At 42.5% G+C, this 15146-nt stretch overlaps 1 long non-coding RNA gene across 1 annotated transcript; it reads left to right on the top strand.

Moving 5' to 3' along the window:
* The first annotated feature begins 1186 nt into the window (after positions 1 to 1186).
* Positions 1187 to 14919, top strand: LOC135967955 (uncharacterized). Its single transcript, XR_012425304.1, has 3 exons — positions 1187 to 1320; positions 2965 to 3118; positions 14750 to 14919. It is a non-coding gene; the product is annotated as an uncharacterized lncRNA (long non-coding RNA).
* The last annotated feature ends 227 nt before the right edge of the window (positions 14920 to 15146 follow it).

Raw genomic sequence — 15146 nt, 5'->3', positions numbered from 1 at the left:
AGGTTTAGAATATTACTATTTTGCAACTCCTAATGAACTAATGGATCTAGGTAATAATCTTTAATGATTGTTTAATCTCAGAAAGAGAAACCCAGACATTATGTATTTTCTGATAAAACACAAACCTCCTATGAAATACTTTGGCCAAAAAATTAAACTTGAATCAGATCAAGCCTATTATCAGTTTATTTTTATTTATTTATTTTGCTATCAGTTTATAGAAAACACAGAGGGCAGAGAAACATGAAATATAGCACCCTGACTAATCAGTGAAGTCCAGATTGCGGGAAACTCTACAGGATAAAATCTAGTTTCCCCAAGAAATATATTGAAAGAGATAAAAGAGAAATGCCAAGAGACTGAAGAAAGTGACTTAAGTGACATGTCAGTTAACTTTAAGCTGTAGAACTTATTTGGATCCTTATTTAAATAAACGGAAAACCCCCAAATTTCCATCAAGTAGGGAAATTCATTCACTTGATATTTGACATTGTGATTTGAAGAGATATAATAAAGATGTCACTCTGTTCGAAGAGTCTCCATCTTTAGAAATTGGTACCGAAATGTTTACGATTCTGAGTTGTGCTTCAAAATAATGGGGGCGGTGAGCGCAGCGGTGGAAGCGTGGCGGGGTGCAGGTTGGAAATGAGATCGGTAATTCCTCAGGCCGTCCACAGGTACATGACGGTTCATTTAGAGACCAATGAGAGCGAAAGGCTGCTGCCATCTCCTCGGAGGGACATGACGGTAGCGCTGTAACTGGGGACAAGGCATTTACTTCAAGAAATCTCGTCGACAAGTTCCTCGGGCCCCTGAAGCAGGGCTCCTGAGGCAGCTGGGCCAGTGTGTGGGTGCGCACCCACACATTCCGCTACCGATCTGCCCCCTGGGGTGGGAAGATCTTACAAACTGCGTGTCTCTCCCACTTAAATTAGTAGTCAGCCTGAAATAAACCCGCTCTCACCACAACACCGCCACCGAGACCGGCAGTGCCTGCCTCAGCATCCGCCACGCCTCCTAGTACCCCGGCAGGGTGCGTGCGCGCTCTCGGGGACAGGGGTCTCCAGCCGAGCGCGTGCGAAGCAGGGCCACGGCGCCTGCGTGGAGCGGCGCCTGCGCAGCGGAGGCTGTGGACCCCATTTCCCAGGAACACTGCGTTCCTGGCCCCGCCCAGTGTCCCAGAGTCCCTTTCGAGCCGGAAGCTGGGCTCCTCCCTACGTCTCTTTCTGGGTAGCGGAGCTGTTGTTTCTGAAACCTGAGGGAGTCGTAGTTCAGGGAGGGGCAGCTCTTGCACCTAGGGCCGTTAAGAACGAGTTTTAGGTTCGAATCCCATCTTATGGAAGGTGGTATTGGTCCCTTGGGTGTCCTACCCGTCTCAGCCAAACTGCGGGCCATTTCGTGGGGTTGGCAAGGGGAGTTACCCCGCCAGTCGGTAGACTCGCGGCCCCTCGGAGGCGGGAGGAAGTCGAGCATCGACAGGAGCTGGGGTGCAGGGAGGAGTCTCAGTTAAGAATGAAAAGGGTGGCCAATGGTGGGCCAGGCGCAGTGGCTCACGCCTGTAATCGCGACACTTTGGGAGTCCGAGGTGGGCGGATCACGAGGTTAGGAGATAAGAGACCAGCCTGGCCAACATGGTGAAACCTCGTCTGTACTACTAAAAATTCAAAAATTAGCTGGGCGTGGTGGCGCGCGCCTGTAGTCCCAGCTACTCGGGAGGCTGAGGCAGAAGAATCGCTTGAACCCGGGAGGCAAAGGTTGCAGTGAGCCGAGATTGCGCTACTGCCCTCCAGCCTGGGCGACAGAGCGAGATTCCATCTCAAAAAAAAAAAAAAAAAAAAAAAAAAAGAATGAAAAGGGGACTCGCTTCCGAGAAGCTGCCCTCTCTGTAAACTTAAGGGACTGAAGTTAGGGAGAGGAAAGGGATACACATCTGTTAGTGCGAGTTGCATGTCTTGTTAGTGCGAACTTAAACCCAAGTTTCCTTTCGGAAGACTTTGGTGAAAGAGTACAGGAACACCAGCCACTCCATAAAGAGAAGACCGCTCCTCTTGAACCCGCCCATTTAACTCTTCCCACAGGCTCTGCGTTCCGCATACCTCCACCCTGATTTTAGACAGTTAAAGACGCACAATCAAGGAATGTCGACAGAGGGCGTCCTTGCTCTAAGTAGCATTGTCCCCTGCTTCCTGAGCGGAGATGATTATTCTCTGAACCTGGACTTCTGGCGTTGTGCCTCTATCCATTTCCCTGCTTCAAAGCTCTCCTAATTGACTTTGTTTTCGGACGCTTCCCCACTTTACCCTCCAGGAGTGTTGCTTCTTTTATTTCTTTGCTTTGCTGTTGCTTCTTTGCCTGGATGGTTGTTTGGCTTAGTAAATAGACCTAGACCCCACCCCATGGTGTAGAAGCAGTTGGTGGACTTCTACAAAGGGCCAGATAGTACACATTTTAGGCTTTGCAATCTCCTTATGGTTGTAAGTTCGGCTGTTGTAGCACAAAAGCAGCCTTGGACAGTAAACAAATAGGTGTGGCTGTGTTCCAACAAAACTTCATTGAAATTTGAATTTCACTGTAATTTTCACGTGTCATGAGATTTTTTTTTAACCATTTAAAAATGTAAAAAATAATGTGTGTGTCTGTGTGTTTTAGCTTGGGCCGCCAGCTAGCAGTAGTTTGCCAATTCTTGGTAGAGAAACAGAGCAGTCTCCACCTAGATCTGGGAATTCTGGGAGAGAGGTCCTTGCCAAAATAACAGTTCATGGCCTGCTTTTCTAGATCTGGGAGTGAGTAGGACTACTACTAGACTCTCATTTGACCTCTCCTTTGGGAATTGCAGGGTATATAGTGCCCACTGATTGGTGGGAATTTTGTCAAGGTGGGTCTGATAATCTGTGGCTTCTTTCCCTTCCCAGCTCTTTAGAGTCTTTCTTTCTTTTTCATCGTTCTCTCCCTCTCTCTTTTTAGAGATGTGTTCTTGCCATGTTGCCCAGGCTGAGCACAGTGACTATTCACAGGCCGGATCTAGTGCACTGCAGTCTTGAACTCCTGGCTTACAGTCCTGCTGGTTTCTGAGAAGCAGGGGAAGAAATGGCCACCATGCTCTGCAGCTAGGTCTCAGGTAGGTTTGGGCCGTCTCTCTTTTCTGATTTCTAGGCTTATCTCAACTCAGCATGCACCTCTCCCTAGAAAGGTGCATCCTGAGTTGAGATAAGTATTCATCCTGGTCGCAAGATGAATACTTTTCATTCTTCCACTACATAATCATTTTAAAGTTGTTTCATCTATGATGAGTATTCTGTGTCCTAGAAGAGAGCTGGTACCTGGGTCAGTCCCTTTCCAGTCTGGAGTCTAACACGTACAGATTAAATGAATGTGAAAATATAAAAATGCTTTGTAATTACAAAGCACTCTACAAATACAAATGTTGCAGTAAAGAAAAAAAGTATGGTTGACATCTTTCTTTATCCTGGAAAGTACAAATCTATCTTTTTTGAATACTTAGCACTTCTCTGAACTACTGTATCTTGCCAGCACTTTGCACAGTGCATATTAGAATGATTCATTCAGTTAATATTTATTGAGTGCCTACTTGCCTACTGTGCATCTCTTAGTGCCTTTCTGGTTCTTTTTTTTTTTTTTTGAGACGGAATCTCGCTCTGTCACCCCAGGCTGGAGTGCGGTGGCGTGATCTTGGCTCACTGCAACCTCCGCCTCCCGGGTTCAAGTGATTCTCTTGCCTCAGCCTCCTGAGTAGCTGGGACTACAGGCGCGTTGCACTGTGCCCAGCTAATTTTTGTATTTTTAGTAGGGACGGGTTTTGCCATGTTGGCCAGGCTGGTCTCGAACTCCTGATCTCAGGTGATCCACCCGCCTCGGCCTTCCACAGTGGTAGGATTATAGGCATGAGCCACCAAACCCGCCCCCTTTCTGGTTCTTAAGTGAATCTTCGCCATTACTGCTTTCTTTTGGTTTGAGAAAGGGCAGGACCAGAAATTGGCCTTCTCAGCATCCTTGATCACTTCCATTTTAGTGGCACCAGAGTCCCCTTAGCAGGTGGGACTTCCTAGGACCCTAGTGTAAGGTATTATAGAGTTGGCTCTTGGCCCTTGGTATGCAAATGTTCTGCATTTCTTTTTTCTTTTTTTTCTTTTTTTTGAGATGGAGTCTTGCTCTGTCGCCAGGCTGAGTGCAGCGGCACGATCTTGGCTCACTGCAACCTCCGCCTTCCAGGTTCAAGCGATTCCCCTGCTTCAACCTCCCAAGTAGCTAGGACTACAGGTGCATGCCAGCATGCCCGGCTAATTTTTTGTATTTTAGTAGAGATGGGGTTTCACCATGTTAGCCAGGATGGTCTCAATCTCCTGACCTCGTGATCTGCCCACCTCTGCCTCCCAAAGTGCTGGGATTACAGGCGTGAGCCACCATGCCTGGCTATGTTCTGTGTTTCCCCCAACCACAGATTGGAAATATTGAGCAGAAAACCCTCAAAATAATGCAATAAAAATTTAAAACTACTGTGTAACAACTATTTACATGGTATTTACATTGTATTAGGTGTTACAAGTAATCTAGAGATGATTTAAAGTATTTGGGAGAATGTACATCAGTTATATGCAAATGCTATGCCATTTTTTATATCAGGTACTTGAGCATCCAAGGATTTTGGTATCCATGGGCGTCCTGGAACCAATCCTGGAACCAATACTGAGGGATGGCTCTACTTTAATGTAAAATATAGTGCTCAGCATGAATATTCCAGGTATAGTTTAAAATCAGTTTACAGTGGAGATCATTCCTTTTCAACTTCTGGATGCAGATCTTATTTTGGTATGGCCCAAAATTGTTCTTCAGGAAAAAGCCTCTACTCTTGTAGGCATGAAACAGCCAACTTTATTGTAAGACCAATAGGACTAAGATGATTATTGGTGAATAAGAGAGTGGCTCCTAGCTCCCCTGTCAAAGTTATAATGAATTTAGAGAGAAGAGGTGTGGGGATGAAAACAATTTAGTTTTAGGTTAAACCACATAAGGTTCTTATGAGATAGTTCTGGGTGATCACTGACTATATGGCTTTGAAACTTGGGATAGATCTGAGTGAAAAATTGGTAGTGGGAGGTGCATCCTGAATTGAGATGTTCGTATTTAAACATTTGAATTTAAGAAACTGTATGGGAGGGGACCTCCTCTTTTGGCTTTGGAGGCCCCCCTACCCCATCTCTGTACAGGGGAGCTGCTTATTTCTTCCTTCTCCCTTCTTTCTTGCCCCTCTTGCCTATTAAGCTCTCCACCCCTTAAAACCACTCCATGTGTGTCCGTGTCATTTCATCTAAACCGGCATGAGGACCAAGAACCCTGGTATTCCTCCACTCATCAGAGCCATATCATTTTGGTGCATTGGCCGGGAAAGGAAATTCAATCATGAGACTGGTGAATACGGAGCGGATTTCAACTTTAAATCCGTCCTTTAATCTCAAGGCTCTCTTCCAGCTACCCTGTCGCCAAACTTTCTTTCTCTTTCTATCCGTGGTCTCTCTCTCTGTGTGTGTCTAAATGGGCAGGATTCTGTTAGAAAAGATCGTGAATCAAGGCAGGCAGTGACTCAATAAATGTCTCTCTACGTTTTATCTGGCAAGCACATAGTATTTCTAAGCCACCTAGTAGAAATCAGGCTCTAGACCTCTTCTAAGAACCGTAAGTTTCTACTTTTTAACAGGAGGAGGATGTCTTCCGTAGCCAAATTTTAGTCTCAATATTGTCCCACTGGCAGGAAGATGGCCATTCAGTTCCTATGTTCCTTTAAGCCATCATTCTGGCTCCTACTAAGACAGTACTTAATTAGTAAGGGGATTTTAAGTCCAGAAGTTAACCGGAACCATTCTTCTATGGGTAAATGCTTTAGCATGGGCTATAATAGCAGGATATACGGTTCAATCCAGCACGCCCCCTCCCTTAAAGGGGCTTTTCCTAATTACATGGTTTTTCTTGAAATCCATTTTTTGGGAGGCCACACAAGTCTAGGAGGTCAAAGGGAAATAAAAGGCAGAAAACTGATTGCTTGGAAACAGCGTGACTAAGGCCCCAAACTCAGATCCTCTGGTGCCATGGCTTGGAGGGTTACACCTGCAGTCATGGGTGGCATATTTAAATGGGTGCTGGGAATCCAGGAACGAAGGAGAGAAAATAGTTGGGAGACACCTCCTACTGCTTTCTTCTCCATTCTCGATCTCATACCAAAAGGAAGGAGACTAAAAGGATGCTTTTATTCTCACTTCTCTTTCTAGATGGGTAACAGATCGTCTTCAACATGCACTCCCCTTGGGTGTATTTTGAAGCACTGGGACTCTTTCGACCTTGAAACTTTGAAGAAAAAGTGGCTTATTTTCTTTTGCAGTCATATTGGGCAGGCCCAGGGAAAACAGTTCTCCCCAAATTAAAAAAGTAACTTTCAGGGAAGTCATCTGAGGGTCCCCCTTATTTGGGGCCCCTTCAAGTTCCCTTCTCATTGCAGGACCTTTGGCAAGTAAAGGGAGACTTAGGCCAATTTTCTGACGACCTTAATAAGTACACAGAACCTTTCCAAAATTTAACTCAGGTATTTAACCTCTCGTGAAGGGATGTTATGTTGCTGCTAAGGCAGACCCTCACTGTAGCTAAAACAGGCAGCTCTGCAAGCAGAAGAAAATTTTGGAGATAAGCAATATGTCTCCTATAGTAGAACAAAAGGGAAAAGAAAAAATTGGGAAGGCAAAGGGGAAACACCATTCCCAATAGGAAAAGAGGCAATACCTCCTGACAACCCTAATTGGAACTCCTTTCTGTGGTGGTTTTCCTTCTTCCTCAGTTTAAAATGGCTTCTATCTCTTTTATAATGTTCTTCCAACATGGAAAAGGTTAATTTTCCAAACCTTAAAAAGCTTGGCGTAGAGTTGAGCTAGGGGGAAGGAAACCCAGAAGCCTGATGTGCTGGCAAAAGGGTAAAATCTTCTTACCGGTTGGGCTTTTGGCTTCTCTCTTCCTGTGGAAACTGGAAAAGGGATAATAAAGGGATAATAAAAGGGATAATAAAGATGATTGTTTATGTTTTCTTTAAATTTATAATCAATGAAAAAGGATTTGTGAGGTTAGTCTTAAGCTGTAAACAATCTGCTCTGCTTTGCATATCTTTCTGTATGGTTCTGTTAAAGAAAAGGTATCTTGGCCGGGCCCGATGGCTCAAGCCTGTAATCCCAGCACTATGGGAGGCCGAGGTGGGTAGATCACGAGGTCATGAGATTGAGACCATCTAACACGGTGAAACCCCGTCTCTACTAAAAAAAATCACAAAAAATTAGCCGGGCCTGGTGGCAGGCACCTGTAGTCCCAGCTACTCGGGAGGCTGAGGCAGGAGAATGGCATGAACCTGGGAGGCAGGGCTTGCAGTGAGCCGAGATCACACTACTGCACTCCAGCCTGGGCGACAGAGCGAGATTCCGTCTCAAAAAAAAAAAAAAAAGAAAGAAAGAAAAGGTATCTTAGGTCAGGATGCAGGCCGAGAACCCCACAAGCCTGCTGTTCAAACCAGCCCAGCAAAGCGTCAACTGGCAAACTTGGCTACAGGCCTCCATCTTGTTTCATGTCATGGGAACATAATCTGTAGCCGCATGGCAATACTTTGTTTTAGTCTCCGCCATTTTACAATGGTGGCTGTCTTCTTGTGCTAAATGAGATACGCCAGTTTGTCAGTCTGGGCTGTGTCAGCTGATCCATCAAGGGCAGGGTTTACAAAACATCTTAAGCACTGATCATGAGAGCAGTTTAGGGAGGGCCAAAATCTTGTAGCCTCCAGCTACATGGCTCTTGGGCCATGGTTTCTAATCCTGTAGCTAGTTTCTTGGTCTGGTCCCCAGGCAAGAGGGAAGTATATCTTGAGAAGCAGCTATTATCGTCTTTGTTTTAGACTATCAACTGTAAACCAGGCTCCTCCCAAAGTTGGTTCAGCCTATGCCCAGGGATGGGCAAGGACAGCTTGGGGGCTATAAACAAAATGGAGTTGTTTGGGTCAGATCTCTTCCACTGTCTCAGTCACAATTTTGCAGTGACAGTTGTAAAAGCTGCCTGTCCGGGTGGATCACGAGGTCAGGAGTTCAAGACCAGCCTGGTCAACATGATGACATCACATCTCTACTAAAAATACAAAAATTAGCTGCGTGTGGTGGCATACAACTGTAGTCCTAGCTATTCGGGAAGCTGAGGCAGGAGAACTGCTTGAACCCAGGAGGCAGAGGTTGCAGTGAGCCGAGATTATGCCATTACACTCCAGCCTGGGTGACAGCGAGACTCTGTCTTAAAAAAAAAAAAGCTGCCTGTCGCTTCTTTAAAAATACCTTTTACACTCCTGGTTAAGTCATAACCTAATTAAAGCTCTTTAGTTTCACCTGTGAGGTTACTTATTGTAAAGTTCAAAAGCCAAAAATCTTAACTGCTTGGTGTGACTAAAGTCAAGTAGCAAGGGATTTAAAATAATTTTCTTAAAGAGTGCTCAGCTTAATTAAAAGTGGATATTCAAGTTATAGGTACATTAAAAGGCCTTTATGTTTTTTCTCTTCTTGAATCTTGTTTTTCTGGAAAAAGGCTCATCTCAGTCGACTGAATTGTTTTTCTCCATTTTTTGTTTTACTACTCTTAATGCATGCATACAAGGCCCTAAGATAACTTCTGGTAGCATGGGACTCCTTGGGAAAAACAGAGGAGGCGCCACAGACCCCGTTTTGGGAAAAAACCCCTCTGTTTTCCTCATGAAACCCCAGGAATTAAAAGCAAATAGTTCCTTCTCAAAATCAAAGGCTCTGTTCTGTTTTGCATTGTATTATCTGATGGTTTTGAGTTTTTGGGGTATCAGAAATTACTTTGCATTATGAGAAAACTTTGGTGTGTAATAATTAAGTAGAAAATACACTGTAAGGGATGGCTAATAGTAGTTATTAATCAGGGATGCTCTTGGCCACCTGGAAGATAAGGAAACATCCTCACCCCGCACTGGGAGATGAGACTCCCATCAGGGATGGCCTAATTACAAAATAAGCTAATTGGCTTTGGGTTGCCTCGCACTGCAATGCATGGTAGAAGCACTACAGCATCTTCTCCCATAGTATCTACATGGTCTTTTCATAAATTAAGCATTAAAATAAAAGCATAGCAAGGAGTTCTTAAGACACCAATCTGTCACTTAGTAAAAGGGTTATAAAAGGTTTGTAAAGATTTCACCTTGGCTGGATGTGGTGGCTCACACCTGTAATCCCAGCACTTTGGGAGGCCGAGGCAGGCAGATCATCTGAGGTCAGGAGTTTGAGACCAGGCTGACAAACATGGAGAAACCCCATTTCTACTAAAGGTACAAAATTAGCCAGGGGTGGTGGTACATGCCTGTAATCCCAGCTACTTGGGAGGCTGAGGCAGGAGAATCGCTTGAACCTAGGAGGTGGAGGTTGTGGTGAGCTGAGGTTGCAGTGAGCCAAGATTTCGGTGAGCCAAGATCATGCCATTGCACTCTAGCCTGGGCAACAAGAATGAAACTCCATCTCAAAAAAAAAAGATTACAGATTTCACCTCATGGTCAAATTGATTAGGATTAGATGGAATAATCTATAAGGTTTCATGTAAACAAATTGGGGTTAACATTAATAAACTAATGCAAGGGTAAAATTTTGCTTTGAACAAGATTTTCATTTCATAAAAAGGCTAATGAAAGGTTTTTGCCTTGAGTCATCATTTTGGCAAAATAATTTATGGCAATCTGGAAATTGTCCTTCCTGATGCCTGGCTCTTTGGATGGCTCAGAGGGCCCCTGAAACATTCAGAAAAGAGGTAAACAGGATTATTTGACATGTGTAGTCACATGAGATTGCCAAAATGATGTCCAATCTTATTTAAGTTATATTTTGGTGAATAATACTAATATATGTTCCAGAATTGTATGGGATTTCTAAGATTCTAATGTCTAAGTATGTGCTATCAATCATAATTAAGGGTAAAGTTATTGTAAACCATGAAGATAAATAAACTTCTTTGTCAGTCATGTTTTTAACTATCCTGAGAATTTTGTCATTTGCAGACAATTGTTGTCTTGCTTTGTTCCTTCTCAAAAAATAGTTTATAATCAAGCTCTATTAAGGAGTTTAACAGGTATTCTCAAATGCAGGTTTTTAATAGCTTTAAAGATTGTAACACTGGAATAGAGAAGAATGTACGGGACTCATAAAGAAGTAACATGTTCACAAATATCAAGCAAAACAAGAGTTAACTAAATGGACTGCACTCAGAAAGTTAAAGCAGACTTTTTAACTTTGCTTGGAATATTGCTGATCCTTGTTTTGTTTTTCAGAGTCAAAGTTTTAAACTATTTATGGCCTTTAATAATTGAGTAAGGTATACTCCTGTGAACAAAATTTGGAGCGTGTTTATTTTTCTCTCCCTGGTTCCTCTAGAATTTGGAGACTAGTTGTAAGTACTCTTAACTTATGGCAATATAGCTGTTTGCATCAGTGCAGTAAGAATCCATTTTTCTTTGTCAACAGGACACAATTGGAAAAACTGGTTATTTTAACCAAGGCTTTGACTGAAAACGATGTGTTTCTTTTTAAGGAATGAAGCTTGACATGCAGAGCCAATAAAGGCCCATTGGGGAGAACTGGCCTCATACCTTGTCTGCACAGTTCCCACACAGGATTCCTAACATGTGGTCAGTAAAGAATGTCACTTTCTAACAGGTCTGGGAGCTCCGAGTTTATCTTGGGACCTCAGGAGGAGGGGATCACCCAACTCACAGGTATTTGAGGATACAAACCCATGGCTGGGCTTGGCTTTAAAAGGTATTATCTGAGATTCCTTGTGGAACAGTTTCATCAAAGCCAATCCAAAAGGCCTGTATAGAAATAACCTTTCTCACTGCACTTTACGCAAATAATCAGGCCATGTATAGGACTAAAGTTTACGGACAACACACACGGTCCTATCATAATTTGTTTTTATCAAAAGTGAGGACTGGAGAGAAAAATTATGCTCCAAAGTTTATCATACATTTCTCCAAAGCTTAGCATACATTTCTCATTAAATCCTAGTCTCATTGTTTTTAAACTTTTTGCCTACATTTTGTACTAACCCTGCTTATTCCTCTGAATCAAGTGGTAATCCCCTCCAGTTTGGAAGAAATAAAAAGGGATAGGTAATGTAAAAATCTGAATCAATATGCTAGTTCTGGGCAATTATCCTGCAAATTCTGCCAGGTAATGAAAGTGAGTATGATGCCCATAACCCAGAGGTTTTTTTTGTTTGGGAAAATAAAACCAAGGCTTCATAGACTACCAAAGGAAAATTCTGTATCTTGGCAAGTAAAATTTTACATGGAAATTATCTACTACACCATACTTGTGGAAGTTGCTATACTCACTCTACTATTTGCAATAGGGTTATACATGGTAGCACCTTCTAACTGAAATATTGGACAGAGTTTCCATTGCTGTTGTATTTTGCTTAATTATCCTTATAGCAGGGATAATAGTTAACTACTGACAAAAAGGAAGCATGAAAGTTTTACTATCACTGAGTATGCTAGGACTTTTTTTTTTTTTTTTTTTTTTTTTTTTTTTTTTTTGAGATGGAGTCTCACTTTGTTGCCCAAGCTGGAGTGCAGTGATGCACTCTTGGCTCACTGCAAGCTCCATCTCCTGGGTTCACGCCATTCTCCTGCCTCAGCCTCCCGAGTAGCTGGGACTACAGGCACCCGCCATCATGCCTAATTTTTTTTGTATTTTTAGTAGACGGGGTTTCACTGTGTTAGCCAGGATGGTCTTGATCTCCTGGCCTCATGATCCACCCGCCTTGGTCTCCCAAAGTGCTGGGATTACAGGTATGAGCCACTGCGCCCGGCCTCTGCTAGGACTTTTTATTGGGTTTAGTAATGATTAACACCTCTAGTAGAGGAAAATCTACAGGTACTTAAAAACTAAATCAAAATTATTAACAGGCTCAGGGAAAATGCCAGCTTCAGCCCTGCGTGGCTACAGTCCCTCTTTAATGAATTCCATTCTTCTTTATGGAATTGGTTAGCCCCTTTATCAAGCCCTCTCTTGCTTATATGTCTTGTATTGATATTTGGACCCTGTACACTCAATACTATAACTCAAACTCTTTCTTCTCACCTTGAAGCAGTCAAACTCTAAATGATGCTGCAAACTGAACCACATATAGACACGCCAGTCTCCAGAGGACCCTTAAGTTGACCCCAGGAGGAGCCCTCGCTGCTGGTCCCCATTTGACTTCCTGCTGAAAAGCAGGAAGTAGCCAGAAAGAGTCGTAGCCCAAAACCCCCTAACAGCAGTTAGTGTCATATCGCCACAGGGAGGAATGTGGTAGGAGTTACTAAGAAATTATTTTAGGCAGATAGAGAGGTAAAGGGGTCCTTGGGAAGTTCTAGTTTTTTAAAGCATCTCCAGAAAAGATTCTTGTAAAGCCCAGGCTCTTACAGTCAGGCTGTCAACCTTTGATATGCAAATGCAGACCATTTGAAACTGGGTCAAGGCAACATGGTGATTCCCACAGCCTTCTTGCCCTTGCCCCACATGTTCCTGGCAACATGGCCACCCCCACCTATCCCCACGTGTGTAGAACATCATGGCGCCCCGTATTTGCATATTAAAAGACTAGGGTGGGAGGGCCAGCTCTTTCTCTGGCTATGTAAAGACATGCCTAGTCAAACCAATCCCCTGAGCCCTACGCAAATCAAACACTGTGTTCTCCAGCCTTTGCATATATACCTAGCTGGTGTCCATGGCAGGTGGGGACCTTCTCTTTCGGCTTTGGAGCCCCTTCTCCTTCTGTCTCTGTACAGGGGAGCTGCTTCTTTCTTCCTTCTCCCTTCCTTCTAGCCCCTTCTTGCCTATTAAACTCTCTGCTCCTTAAAACAAAAAAGAAAACAAACAAAAAACAAACAGAAAGAAACTATGGGAAATAAGACAAAAACAGATTTAAAAAACTTTCAGTGCTCTAATCTCATAAAAATACATAATTTTATAAAATTGTAGGTACATATTCTTTGTACTCAGAATTTCCATTCAACATTATTTTACAAGAAGAACTCAATTAATTTTAAGTGCTGGAGCTATGCTGTTCCAATCCTTATTCTGTCATTATATGACGTATGACCTCAAGCAAGATACTTCAGCATCATGGGCTTCACTTTCCCCATTCATACAGGGTGTGGGGCCCCATGGTGCTTACACACTTACACATTTGTATGTATCACTGTTGTGCACATGCTTGCCATTTTTAATGGTTACAGTGTTCTAAGGAGCTAATACTTATGAAAGGTAGAGCCATAGGGAGAATAACAGAAACAGAGGAGTAAGAATACATTTACGGGCACATGCAAGTGAACTGACACCAGAAGACAAAGAATGAAACGTAACAGCCTTAAAGTTTTAGAGACCAAATAAAGGTTTAGTAAGAAAAACTAGTACTTAGATTTGCATGAAACAGATCCTTAGGATTAATATTCAGATCTTACTAGAAATCTGCCTTAAGAGATGTGATAAGAAAGGAGGGCTATTAGCTTATAAATACCATAAGTTATCAAGACATGTGATAGTTAAAACACAACAGATTAGGTATACATCTAGTTGCTCTCTTAATTGCCCTCAACCCACTTGGCAGATTAACTGACAAGCTCTATTCCCTTGTAAATTTCCTGATGGCCTTGTCACAGGCCTCTTGCAGCTAATTTGCTGCTTTCTAGCATACATAACATGGAAGTGTTCTCTCCAATTTAGGTGCATGCTTAACAAGATTTAGTTGTTTGCGCCCGAAAGTTTATCCCAGTTATGTAATTATATCCCTCATCACACAGACATTATATAACTGATGGCATGAGTGAAGAGTTGTCTTTATGAAAACCAACTTGAATGATTGGAAAGAATTGCCAGTGACACTCCAGGAGCAGTGAGAATGCCTAGTGCCCAGATCTTGGTGTCTAAATAGCTACCTATTAGAAGGAGCCAGGGATTCTTGGAAAAAGGTTTCATTCCATGCCTGGGGTATTGAAAATGCAAGGTCAACTTGAGATATCTTGTGTTAGAAGGCAATCAAGTGTCCAAAGACTAGAGAGTGAATGTCAAAAGGACACAAGAGCTACTTGAAGGGCTCCACCTGGCCAAATTTGGGACAATCTGAACATCAGAAACAATGATCATAAATGACTGTTAACACATTGAATCATTTGTTATCACTGCAGATGAGAGCATCAAACTCTTTACTGGTAATTAAACTCCTACACTGGTAATTAAGGCAAAATAATTGAGCCTGACTCTGCCTCTAGTGCATTCCTAGTTGATGAGGGAAGGTTATACAAGAATGCCACTCAACAAATGTAGTGTGGTAGAATTAGAAAATTGTCATTTTGCAAACACTGATGAGACAATGGATTCAGGCAAGGATCATCGTTGGTTACTTTTTACCAGGTAAAAAGTTGTTGGCAATCAAAATATCCATATGCTGCCAGTGTCAGTACACAGACTAACTGTAATAGGAAAAACTATCTTTATGTTGGGAAGATCTGGTGACCTCAAATGAGTGATCCATTGATAGTGACTCAACCTGATATTAATGAGACTTTTGATATGATGCACTATGAAATACATTTGTGAGATGTTATCATTAAAAATGTTTAAACAACCCAATCAAGCCTTTTGCCCTAACTTCTAATTTATGGAAACTACAGGGGATACCAGAACAACCCACATGTAAATAGTCAGTTGAATCCTGAATGTGAGACGTTTTTCAAGACAACTGACCTGCTCTCTTAAAGAAGAAGTACCAAAGTGGGGACTGTTCTAGATAGATGAAACAGATTTAATAATCAATACTATGTGTGAAAACTGACTGGATCAACAGAGGAAATTTAAACACAGACTAGGTGTTCAGATATTAGGGAATTACTGTTCTTTTTTTTTTTTTTTTTTAAAGGTATGTAAATGTATTGTGGTTATGTAAAAGACCATCCTTATTTTTATGCAATGCATGCTTAAGTGTTTAGCGATGAAATGTAATGTCTGTAAGTTCCTTTCCAATGTTTGGTTAAAAAAAATATGGCAAAATGTTAGTTTTAAAATCTAGGT

Source organism: Macaca fascicularis, chromosome 16 (genome assembly GCF_037993035.2).
Source record: "Macaca fascicularis isolate 582-1 chromosome 16, T2T-MFA8v1.1".
Taxonomy (NCBI): Eukaryota; Metazoa; Chordata; class Mammalia; order Primates; family Cercopithecidae; genus Macaca; species Macaca fascicularis.
Note: the sequence above shows the minus strand (reverse complement) of the source record. Positions and strands in the feature narration are given on the sequence as shown.